Consider the following 11,401-nt stretch of genomic DNA (forward strand, 5'->3'; position numbering starts at 1 on the left):
TCCAGGCGCCCTCCTGTCGAGAGCGCCGCGCGCCGCCGGCCCTGTACCCGCGTCGCCTACGTGGGGGACCCTGTTGGGAGACCCGCGGGGACCCCATGCGCCCTCACAGGACCCTGCGCTCGTTCTGCGCACTGCCGCCTGGGTTTCCTTCCTTTTATTGTTGTTTGTGTTTGCCGAGCGACAGCAACCTCCTCGAGGGCTCGCGGGGCTGCCTCAGAACTCTCCAGGGCGCACAGTTTCACTCTGGGAAATCCATCGGCCCCCTCCCTTCGACTCTCCCCAGCGGCTCTCGGGCCCCGCTTGGACCCGGTAACAGGATAGGGAGGTCGTTCCTCATCTCCGACCGAGTGGACGGCCGCGTCCTGCTCGGGTGGACAGCCCTCCCCTCCCCCACGCCAGTTTTGGGGCCGCCAAGTTGTGCAGCCCGTGGGCCGGGAGCACCGAACGGACACAGTCCAGGCCATGGCAGGGTCCAGAGTGGGATGTCCCATGGCCCCCTTCCAGGTCTGGGGGATATCCTCATCTGCCTCCCAGAATCAGGCTGTGGGGGGCAGAAGGGGCCTGCGTGCGGGCAGAGAGCATTTTGGCTCTCTCCTGTCTTCGGGGTTTACTAAGTGTGTTGGGACTTGCGGGGCTGCTCCGTCCAAGCCCGGGTCTGGCGTTCGCGTCCCTGAGCCTGTGAGTGCGTGCGCTTTCCTGCGTCCTCGTGACTCCCGGTGCTGGGGCTCTGCGTCCTGCGTCCGCGGGAGTAAATACGGCGGCAGGCGGAGGGGAAGCTCACACAATGGTCTCCAGCGCTCTGGGGCAGGGCTTCTGAGGGGCGGGCCTGCCTCTGCCGGGACCTGGAGCCCCCGCCCCTCTGAGGGGCTCCTAGGCCGACTTGGGCAGAGCCCTCTGGTGGACCGGGAGGGGGAAAGTCTGTGTTGAAATGAGCAACTGTCCAGGTGTCAGGCCAAGCTGGGACGTGACCAGCCTGAGGTCCTCCCCGCTCCATGGCCAGAACCAGGGCTGGCATCTGGGTGTCCTGAGCCCAGATGCCCCCACGGCCCACCTGGGGTCAGCCCCATCTGGGTGGGGGAGGCGGGGCCTCCTGAGGGGGACCAGAACCTTGGCTGGATGTCAAGCAGAGTGCCAGTGGCTGTTCTTCAGGACTGGGCCTGAGGAGGGTGTGGGGCAGGGAGGGACGGGAGGGGGTTATGATCCAGTGGCCGCTTGCGCTGTGCAGAGTGTGAGCTGGAGACATCATACCTACTTTGTCAGCTTAGTGGTGGAAGCACTTTTTCAGGCTCTAGCCCTTTGCATCCATGCTTCCCAGAGGGAGGGGAGGTCTGGGTCTGCAGAGCTGGGAGGGTTTGCTATTCCCACCTCCACTCCACCGCCACACCCCCTTATCCAGACATCTTTGGACACATGCTTATACCAGAGTCTGCCTAGGTCCACTGTGTTCCGTTGAGCCTCCCGCAGGCCCCGAGTGAATGTGGCCTCCCTGCCCCTGCTTCTTTGCAACTCTTCCCTGCGAGCGCTCCTGCAGGGGCCTCCCTTGTCCCAAATGTCCAAGTGGCACGACTTAGCCGGTCTGACCACTTTCCAGTAAGCCCTTATGGAGAGAGGTCCTGTGTTCTGCGGGCCTCTCCTCCTGCCTGCGGGATCGAGGCCTCTGCTCTCTAACCGGAAGTGTTGGGTCCCTGGTGGGATTTCTGGGGAAGAACTCTCGGGTCTCAATGGGAGCCCTGTGGCAGGAGGGGAGGCCAGGGTTTGGGGTTGTGTGGGTTGTACAGCTGTCACCATTTGCACCACGAAAGTTGTTAGTGCCCCTGCCTCGAGTCTCTGGGTATAACTCCACCCTCGCCCCCATGCACCTCCATCTGGAGCTGCTTCTGCGGCTGCCTCCCAAGCCAGTTTCGTGACCCTGTAATTTAGTCCAAGACAATGGGCTCATTGAGACCATCCTGGTGCAACAGTTGACAATCCTTTGGCTCTGGGGGAAGGTTTCTCAGTCTCTGGGGGTGGGACCTTGATCTGCTGGCTCCCTGTGTGTGTCAGTCTCCCCCTTGTGTACCCTGAATGGTTTTGCTGGGAATTCTGGTTTTAGAGCCATCAGGTGGCCCAAGTGGATGGGTGTGAGAGAGTGTGTGTGTGTGCATGAGTGTGCGTGTGCATGGGGGCTGACCTGCGGTGTGGAAAGTTGGCCCTCCCTGGTGCCCAAGGAACGTGGAGTATAGTTGGGGGGTGGGGGTGTGTATACAGGAGATGGACAACCTTGGGTGGACAGACAGACATGGGGAAGGGATGATTGGAGGTAGAGGAGAGAATATGATTCAGGCCAGCCAGGGGTGATACAAACAGGCAGCTTCCAAATCAGGGTGGAGAAAGGTCACCACTAGCTAGCAGCGGAGAAGTCAGTATGGAGGAGGCGGACCTTGAGGGAGAGTAGGAATTGGGTTGCGAGAGGAAGGAGAGCCTTCTGGCCAGCAGCAGCTGGCAGCAGTGGGGGAGGCCGGAATGAGCTGGCTGGAGAGGGGGCTGGGGCATAAGGAGGGGCCTGCCTGTGGAGATCAGATGGGCCAGGCTACGGAGGGCCAGGCATGCCCACTGGGAGTGCAGCTGGTCCACGGGAAGCATCTGGAGTAGCCGGGAACGGGCGCAGGAGCGGTGCAGCGGGAGCACAGGTCTCTTTGCGGGGCGGCTCACCTGGTATCTTGGTTCCTGCAAGGTAGGCTGAAAGGGTAGGGAGGAAACTGCCAGCTCCTCGCAGCACTGGGATGGTGGCCCCACGGTTTCTGAGGCCAGCGGATGTGGGTGCCTGTCACCATGTGGGTTGCTGAGGGGCGGAGACTCCAGGGGCCCCAAAGCAATACGAGCTCTGAGCCATGGCATCTCTGGGAGCAGTTTTCCAATTGAGCAGACGTCTAGGCCTGGAATCCTGTAATGGAGGCCACAGGGCCCTGATCAGGGTGTTCTGGGAGGTTTAGAACTAGTGGCAGTATGCAGGGTAGAGGGCAAGTGACCTGGCATGGGGAAAGGGGTAGGTGCCCAGGCTGGCACAGCACACCCCCAAGGAGCAGGTAGACAGGAAGCCATCCGTGGGCCTGTGTGTGTGCTGGGAGTTAAAATTCTGCCAGTGTCCCATGTCCTGGGCACATCTACCCCCTCCCTCGGGAGCACCTGTCTCTTCACCTTTTCCTTCCCTGCCTGTCCCCTTCGCCCAGGGCCTTCCCCATCCCTCCCGTCTTGGGGACAGAGGGCACCATGGCGTTATGCTGCATCGCCGATGAGTTGCGCAGGGATTCAGTCCTTCTGCTGTCCTAGCCGCGTCCTTCAGGCTCAGCGTTCCCAGGAACGGAGAGGGGATCAGTGTCCTCCATGGACTCCAACTTCCCACATCCCGCCTTTGCTCCCGCTTCCAGAAAGGTCTCCGGACTTCAAGGTCTTAGGGCTCTGTGAAGGCCCCCTACGTAGCAGCAAGGAGAATGTTTTGTATTTTGCCGATGAGATTTTTAGAGTCTTATTTTCCACTTTTCCACTGTACAAATGGGCCTCCAGATGACTGCAGTACCCGCCACTGCCCGTAATAGGGTGACAAGAGGGATGACCCTTTCTTCTTTCTCCCTTCTGGTTGGTGGAGGCACGGGGCTGGCGGACGGCATGTGCTTTCGTGAATTCAGGCCAAGTCTGTTATCGCAAACACGATTACAGCTCGGGTCTTTGTGTAACAAAAGCTTTTCCAAGTGCCAGCTGTTGGCCTGCATTGCTCAGCGGTGTTTGCTGTAACCAGATTTGCACACTGAGAAAAAATCCAAAAGTCCTTGATGTTTGTTGAAACAATCTGGCCCAGGACCCACGTGCTGAGATCCCAGAGCTGTGTGGCGTCTGAGCTTCTCCCGAGCCCCGACTGTTGCCCAAGGAGGACCCCCAGAGCTGTGTCCTGGAGGCAGAGCAGGCTGTGGGACGGGCTTCTGGGTGGGAAGGGCCATGTGGACATGCCTTCTTGCTCAAGAGCCCCGACACCTCCAGGACGTGGGAGCTGGCCCTGGCTGGATTCAGGTGCCTCTTTCCTCCCTAGAGAAAGGCCCCGTTGCTTGGTAATAGGTGCAGACCTGTCCCTAATTAATGCCCGTAGGCCTCTTGCGTGATGAATCCTGCCTTTCAGCCAAGACTCAAGGCCTCCTGTAAATACTGCCTCCCTGCAGTTTGAGCTTTTGTGGTGGGAGGCAGGAGCCATGGGGAGTGGGGGCAGGCCTCTTGCACGGGTCCCACAACCACTGGCAGCGCTGATTTGATGCTCTTTGAGTTCAGAGCCAGGGCCAGACAGACCCACTGTCCTGACTGCAAGCTGGTTCATTTAGAGGGGGACGGACACAGCACCAGGCAGCAGAGGCACTGTGCTGGGCTGTGGGTTACCTGGGCTGGATGTCCGGGAAGAGGCAGGTGGAGGTAAACGCCAGGACACCCCTGCAGTGACTGGATGAATGCAGGCTGGAATTGATTTCTGCAGGCTGTGGCTGTCCAGGAAGATTTTGAATGGGGCTAGTGGACAGAGTTTGCATCCAGAGGGGCAGTGCTTTGGAGGAGTGAGGGGTGTGGCAGTGCAGGGATGCCCAGGCTGCCCTCTCTCTGCCGTTGGAAAGCTGGGTGGCTTAGGTTACTTCAGTTTCTTTGCCCGTTTCGCTGCCTGCACAGGGGGGTTAGAAACAGCTGTCTTCGAGGGTTGCTGGTGGACTCAGTGAGATGCAGCCCATGGTGCTGAGCACGGGGCCTGCCACCTAGAGGTGTGGTGGGTGTCGCTGCTGGTGTCGCATCTGGGTGGGAAAAGGGGGCATTTGCAAAGGACAGGTAGGTTTGGATGCTTAAACATACAGGTCTGGGGATGGGAGGTCTCAGGCAAGAGCCTGTGTGATGCCACTGTGTGAATGAGGCTGGACAGCGCAGTCACCACTAATTATGGAAAGCACGGCAGACACCAGTGCCCGTAGGGCCCACCTGGGGGTCCCTCTGAGCCCGGTGCAGCCATGGGACCCCTCTTTTCCTGCCTGGCTGACACTCTGGAGGCTGGAGTCATGTCGGCTGTAGGTTCCTCTTACTGGGAGGTTGTCCTGGTTTTCCCTGTCACCCTCTACCCCCACCCCCACCCTGGAGTATCACAGATGGGTGGACCATATGCCCATCTGCAGGGCCAAGCGCTGACAGTGAGGTGAGCACTTGCTGGATGACTGAAGCGTGAGGACAGTGGGGGTGCTGGCAGCCTGCTTTCGGCTCTGCAGCCTGGCCTTTCCCTGAAAAGCGGTTGTGGCAGGCTGTGTCGCAGGGAGTGGTGTGCACTGCTGTGAACATTCTCATCCCGCAGGCCTCTGCAAGGGCCCAGGTGAGTGTGGTGCAGAGCTGGGCAGGCAGCTGGAACAGTCGCATCTTGTCCAGTGGTGAGACCAAGGGCTGACGGGCCAAGGCTGCGTGCTGCTCGCCCAGCCTGTGGACCCATCCACTGAGCACCCCTACACCCCCACACTGGGCCCGGGGTGTCAGCAGGTGGAGGGGGGACTGGGTGCCTGGAAAAACAAACCTACCAGAGCCTGAGTCCCCAGGGGTCAGTATCAGGCAGTCACCACAGTGCCTGGTACACAGTGGCTACCTGGTCTCTTCGGCTGTCTTCGTGATGGAGATTGTACTTGGTGGCCACACATGACGGGCATCACCCAGGGAAATGCAGATATGCAGATTGTGCACTTGTCTGTAGGAGTCACAGGGACTTCTCAGCCTGGCGACTTGTGGCCTCTGCCTGCCTGTTGGGAGAGAGGTAGCTGTCCCCTGATATCCTGGTGCCAGGAGAGCAGAGCTAGGATCTCCTCCTCTTTGCTCCACCTCCCATTTCTTGCATGCCCAGGCATCAGGGGAGGTCAATTCAGGGATGAGGCTTAGCCACCGGGTTCAGGGCCTCACTATTGCCATCTTTTCCCTTTGCCAGCCAGCCAAATGCCCCTCCATCACCGTGCTGGGGATGGGGCTGGCCTGTTCCTCTGAAGTCTCCTTGGTGTATAGCCTAGGCTGGAGCCCCAGGCAATTCCGCCACCCTCTCCTCCCCCTGCTTTTTTTTTTTTTTTTTTTTTTATTCGTCCCAGAAACCCAGCCAAAAACCAAGTTCCTGTGCTCTCCCTTGACAAAGCCACTGAGGAAAAATGGTCAAACACTGGCTTTCTTTCCAAAGCCCTCTTGGTTTTTCCCAAATTTGGAGGCTCTGAGTTGCTTATGAGACCAAAGGGTCCGGAACTCTCTGGAACACAGTCACAGAAGTGGGAGGATTTGTCATCTCGCCAGCCAAACAGACCCACCCGTTGGCCCCTGGACACCCGCAGGCGCCTGGGGGCATTTCTGGGCTCAGGCTGTTTAATTTGGTCTGCAGAGCCCCAAGGCTCCGTTTAGACTGGGCCAGCAGACGTTCCAGAGACTTCAAGTTTGTTGTCGTTTTTAAAAGTCCTGCCAATGCCCAGAAACTTAGACAGAGGGACAAGAAGATGACCTCGATGTCGGCTGGGAGCCTGAACAGCAGGACCCCCCACCCCCATGCCCGTCCCCACTGCTCCTGTAGCTGGGTCTCCAGGGATTGCCTATGGCCGTGGGGGAGGCCGGGAATGCAGGGTTCAGACTCTACTTGGTTTCTTGTATTTTTTTGTTTTTCCTTGTCCATCTTCTTTCTCTGAAATTTCTGAATCTCCCCCTACAGGCTTTGGCGTTCCGTCTCCCCTGGCATCTCTGGGCCAACTGGGGAAACCATCATTTGTCCAATATCTGGAAAATCAAGGGGCCTGGCCTTAAACACATTGCAGTGCCCTCCTCCCCACATGGCATCGAATTTCCTGTGTCCTCAAAGCCAGGAGCCCGTGCCTTAGATGTGGGCGATGAAGCCTTGCAGACACTTGGCGTGGCTTTCCTGGGAGTCTCCTTGGCCTTCCCATCCACCTGCTTCCCCTTCCCTGCCCCAAACTCTGGCCACAGCCTCGGAGGGGTCTTCTGAGTGTAGGTTAGCCTCCGGGTGTAAAGTTGGGGAGCAGTTACCCCACATCCCCCTGTCTTCAAGGGGTGCTCCCAGGGGCTCAGGTCTTGGGTGATGGTGGAAGGGTGGGGTGGGGAGTAGGGCATTATCTCGTGCCACCTAGGTATTAGGTAGACTCTGAATGGGCAGTTCCCAGGAGCTGGCTTTTCCTTCTCACCCCTTCCACAGCTCTGCCCCTCTGAGGGGTAGGAGCTCTCTGGAGCCCTTTGCAGCCTGTGGCAGGTCTTTTCTGATTCTGTGCCTGGTTTCGCAGCCTCCAACCCATAGCCAGTGGCGTGAAGGGCGTTCCTGGCTGGCTGTACCTGCGGACTGTGTAGGTAGCAGTTCCCTGGGGCACGGCCTGGGGGTCCTAGCACCTCCTTGTGGGACCCCTTGGGCATGAGAGAGGGAGCCACCTGGGCCACAGACAGACCCCCTTCCTGTCTCCAGGAGGTTGAGGATGGACCTGTCTCATCTTTCTTTTTGGTGGGAAGAGAGCAGTCCTGGGCATGGGGAGTGTGGCCTGGACAGAGCCACCTAGCCTCTCCCCTCCCCCAGGCAGGGCCCTGGAAGATGGAGATGGTTCTGCTCCTGCTATGTCAGCAGCCAGCAGTCTGGTGGATTTCCATGCAGTCCAGGCAGGATCTCCTTCTGTCCCCACCCCCCACCCCATGTGCAGGAAGCTGGTTCCAAGCAGGGACCCTTGGCCCTCCTTTCCACGTGGGTGGGCAGTTTCCCTGCGAGGGGCAGGCCAGGCCCCTGCCCTATGTCCCCCAGAGACCGATGTTATCTACAGTAAGAGCATACAAGTCTTTCTGGCTCCAAACCAGGCCTGGAGGGGCGGCCTTCTCCTCTGTCCTCTGCCTCTTGCCCCCCATTAAAGGTCAGGGAATGGAGTGCTCTGTATGTTTGCTGGGGTTGGGTTTTTTTCCTTTTTTTTTTTTTTTTTTTTTTTGAGATGGAGTCTCGCTATCTCCCAGGCTGGAGTGCAGTGGCGCGATCTTGGCTCACTGCAAGCTCCGCCTTCCGGGTTCACGCCATTCTCCTGCCTCAGCCTCCTGAGTAGCTGGGACTACAGGCGCCGGCCCCCATGCCCGGCTAATTTTTTGTATTTTTAGTAGAGACAGGGTTTCACTGTGATCTCAATCTCCTGACCTTGTGATCCGCCCGCCTCGGCCTCCCAAAGTGCTGGGATTACAGGCGTGAGCCACCGCGCCCGGCCTGGTTTTTTCCTTTGGTTTAAAATGAAGGGCTGGAATCCCTGGTGTGGACTGCACGGTGAGGGGTATTCCTTGGTGTCCACTTGCCGAGTGTTACTGCTGAATGCCCTGCCAGGCCAGGAGCGTCACTGGGGGTGGGAGAAGCAGTTGGCTTATTTGTTTAGCCGTCCATGGGTACCCCAAGGGCCAGCTCTGTTTCAGGCACTGGGGGTCTAGGCATGGGCTCAGAAGAAGGGGTAGAACAGGAGGGCTTCCTGGAGGAAGGCTTCCTAGCCAGAGACTGGGGTAGGAGTTTGCCAGGCAGATTTCCAGGCAGGTGATGCTGGCCAACTTCTCTTGCCATTTTTTTCTTTTCTTTTTTTCTTTTTTTTTGAGACAGAGTTTCGCTCTTGTTGCCCAGGCTGCAGTGCAGTGGCACGATCTCAGCTCACTGCATCCTCCGCCTCCTGGGTTCAAGCAATTCTCCTGCCTCAGCCTCCTGAGTAGCTGGGACTCCAGGCACCCACCACCACACCTAGCTAATTTTTTGTATTTTTAGTAGAGACAGGGTTTCATCCTGTTGGCCAGGCTGGTCTCGAACTCCTGACCTCAGGTGGTCTGCCCACCTTGGCTTCTGAAAGTGCTGGGATTACAGGTGTGAGCCACTGCGCCTGGCCTTCTCTTGCCATTTCTGCAGACTCATAGTTTGTGTGGAAGACTCTGTTTGTCTGCCTGGCACAGCTGCCCTCAGCACTCAGGTGGGAGGTGGGGGAAAGGGCTGTTGGTGCCAGCACAGGTCATGGCATGAGACAGGCTCCTCCAGCCAAGCGGGGTGCACTGCAGCATTGGAGGGGCCCTGCTGTGCACGAGATCCAGACTCTGCATCTGTGCTCCTCCTCAGGAGGCCTGGAGGGCTGGCAGGGACCTGGGCTGTGAAATAACCCAGGTGGGAGAGAGGCACTGCTGGAAGGGCAGAGGGGGCTGCAGGTTCGTAGCAGCGAGCTTTAAACCCTGGGCCTCCACCAGAAAACCTCAGAAAGGGATGCTTTGCTTTTTTTCTAAACTACAAAAGAAACCCTTGGCCGCCTGAGCCCCTTGGGGGCGGGTAGGGGAGGAGATCCTTCATTCGCACCTTTGCAGGCCCAGTGCTGTACAGAGGAAGGAGGGTGGAAGCAAAGGCGGGGTCCCTCCCTAGCGCCCCTGCCCTGTCTGGTTGCTGCTCCCAGCCCCCTACTCCTGGCCCGGAAACATGGAATCTTGGAACAGCTGGGGTAGGGGGCACAGAACGGAGACCCTGGTGAGGGAGGAACTCTTCCTCCAGCCCTGGCTGTGGCCAGAGCACGGCCAGGCTGGGAGGACCTCACTCAAATATTTACATCTCTCCTAATATTTAAATGATGAAGCAGGCTCCTGCACACAGCTGCCCTGGAGCCAGCTGTCGCCTGCCCTACCCTCCCTCTCTCCCTCCCTCTCTCCCTCCCTCCCTCCTTCTCTCCCTCCCTCCCTCCTTCCCTCCTTCTTGCATTCTTTGTCTCTAACCCAAGTCCAGGCCCTTCCAGCTGTTCCCTCATTACCCACAGGCACCTCCTCTGAGCTTCTCCTTGTTATTTTTCATAACCATTTCCTTTAACTGAGCACCTCCTAGGTGCCAGGCCCTGGGCTGGTACTTTGTATACAAGGTCTCTTTTAATCTCCCTGAGAGCCCAACAAGGTAGATTGGGCTGCCGAGGCTCCAGCACTGGAAGGCCGGCCCGGGTCCACACTGCATCCTTCCATCACTCCCCACTGAAGAGACCTGTTCCCTGGCCCCTGGCTGAGCCCGATGGAAATCTCTGTCTACTAGTCCTTGCAGAGTGGGGATGGCTGGAGGTTCCGACCCTGGGGTTTGACGAGGGCTGCCTTTGCCCCACTTCAGCCTGGCTGCTCTTCCGCTCAGTGTCCATGTTTGCAAAACCAGAACAACAGTGTTACCTGGCAGGCTGGCTGGGAGGCGTGGGAGAGGGTGCACGGAGGGGCTGAGTGAGGTGTCAGCATCGTGGGGATCTCCAAGGGTAGCTTTCCCAGGCCCAGGGTGGAGTTGAAGGAAGAGAGCGCGATGGTCCAGCGTGCCGGTTCACGTCTGGCCTTGCCCTTGCCCACACGGCAATGTGGGGGAGTCATCAGCCTCTCAGTGCCTCGGTTTCCCATCTGTGAAATGGGGACAAGAGTAAATCACTGTCTTCAGGTATGGTAAGCACTCATACACATTGACTGTTGCAGGATGAACACAGTGAACCCTTCTTAGGCTTCTACTACATGCCAGGCAGGGTGCCAGGCCCTACTGGAGAGGGGACAATGATGGGCAAGCTAGCTCCTGCCCTCGAGGGCTGTCGAGCCGGGAGGAAGGCGCCGGCTGCCCTGGCTGTGACCCGGAGCGGGGTGATTGGCAAAGAGGCTGGCTGGGGGCTGCTCCCTCTCCTGCCTGTGTTCCATGGCAGGGTGTTAAACTGGCTTTTATCATGGATTTCCAAGGCCCTGACTGTGGGACCGACCTCAGGCAGGTTTTAGGACCTTGTGACCTTGTTCCCGCTCGTCATTCAGGCCTTTGTCCTCAGCAGTGCCCAGCACACAGCGACTTCTGCATGTCCTTCAGTGTGTGACTGACCCTGGAGCTGAGACTTGGCGGCTGAGGCTGGACATTGTCCTTGGATAACTGCTGGGGAGGTGGGGGCAGGGTGGGGCTGGAGCCGGCAACTCCAAGTCTCCAGCAGCCTCCAAATGGAGGCTTTCCTCTTGTGGGATTCTCAGGGGGAGGGAGGAGGGGATGGGGGAGATGAGGCTTGTGGGTCTTCAGGAGGACAGGGGTTCATACCTGCAGCTCCCCAGAAACACTTCGGGGTGCCCAGGCTCACCCAGCCTTCCTGAACCAGAACCACCAAGAGTTGGGGACCAGCAGTCCATTTTTTAGCAAGATCCAGAAATGATTCTCCTGAACAGTCCGAGCCGAGAGTGACATATCTGGAATTAGAACATTAGAACTACAGAGGAATTGAGAGAATGGGCCCAACATGTGTAGGGACCTCAGCCACATAGCGCCACAGGGAGAAAAGCACCCAACGTTGTCACTGTATGAACCTGTTTTAAACACACACACACACACACACATACACACACACATACACACTCATACACACACATA

The 11,401-nt window shown here is 58.3% G+C and overlaps 1 protein-coding gene across 5 annotated transcripts in view; it reads left to right on the top strand.

Moving 5' to 3' along the window:
• Positions 1-11,401, top strand: part of SEPT9 (septin 9) — a 212,031-nt gene that overhangs the window by 85,916 nt on the left and 114,714 nt on the right. Inside the window, exon 1 of one of the 5 annotated variants that reach the window (XM_011953442.1) lies at positions 2,241-2,713. The exons of the other annotated variants lie outside the window; for them this stretch is intronic. The gene's annotated coding sequence lies outside the window, so the exon portion shown is untranslated. Of the gene's footprint in view, positions 1-2,240; positions 2,714-11,401 lie in introns of those variants that run through there. 5 annotated transcript variants of the gene reach the window in all.

The sequence above is a fragment of the Colobus angolensis genome, unplaced genomic scaffold (genome assembly GCF_000951035.1).
Source record: "Colobus angolensis palliatus isolate OR3802 unplaced genomic scaffold, Cang.pa_1.0 Scaffold1, whole genome shotgun sequence".
NCBI classification, from domain to species: Eukaryota; Metazoa; Chordata; class Mammalia; order Primates; family Cercopithecidae; genus Colobus; species Colobus angolensis.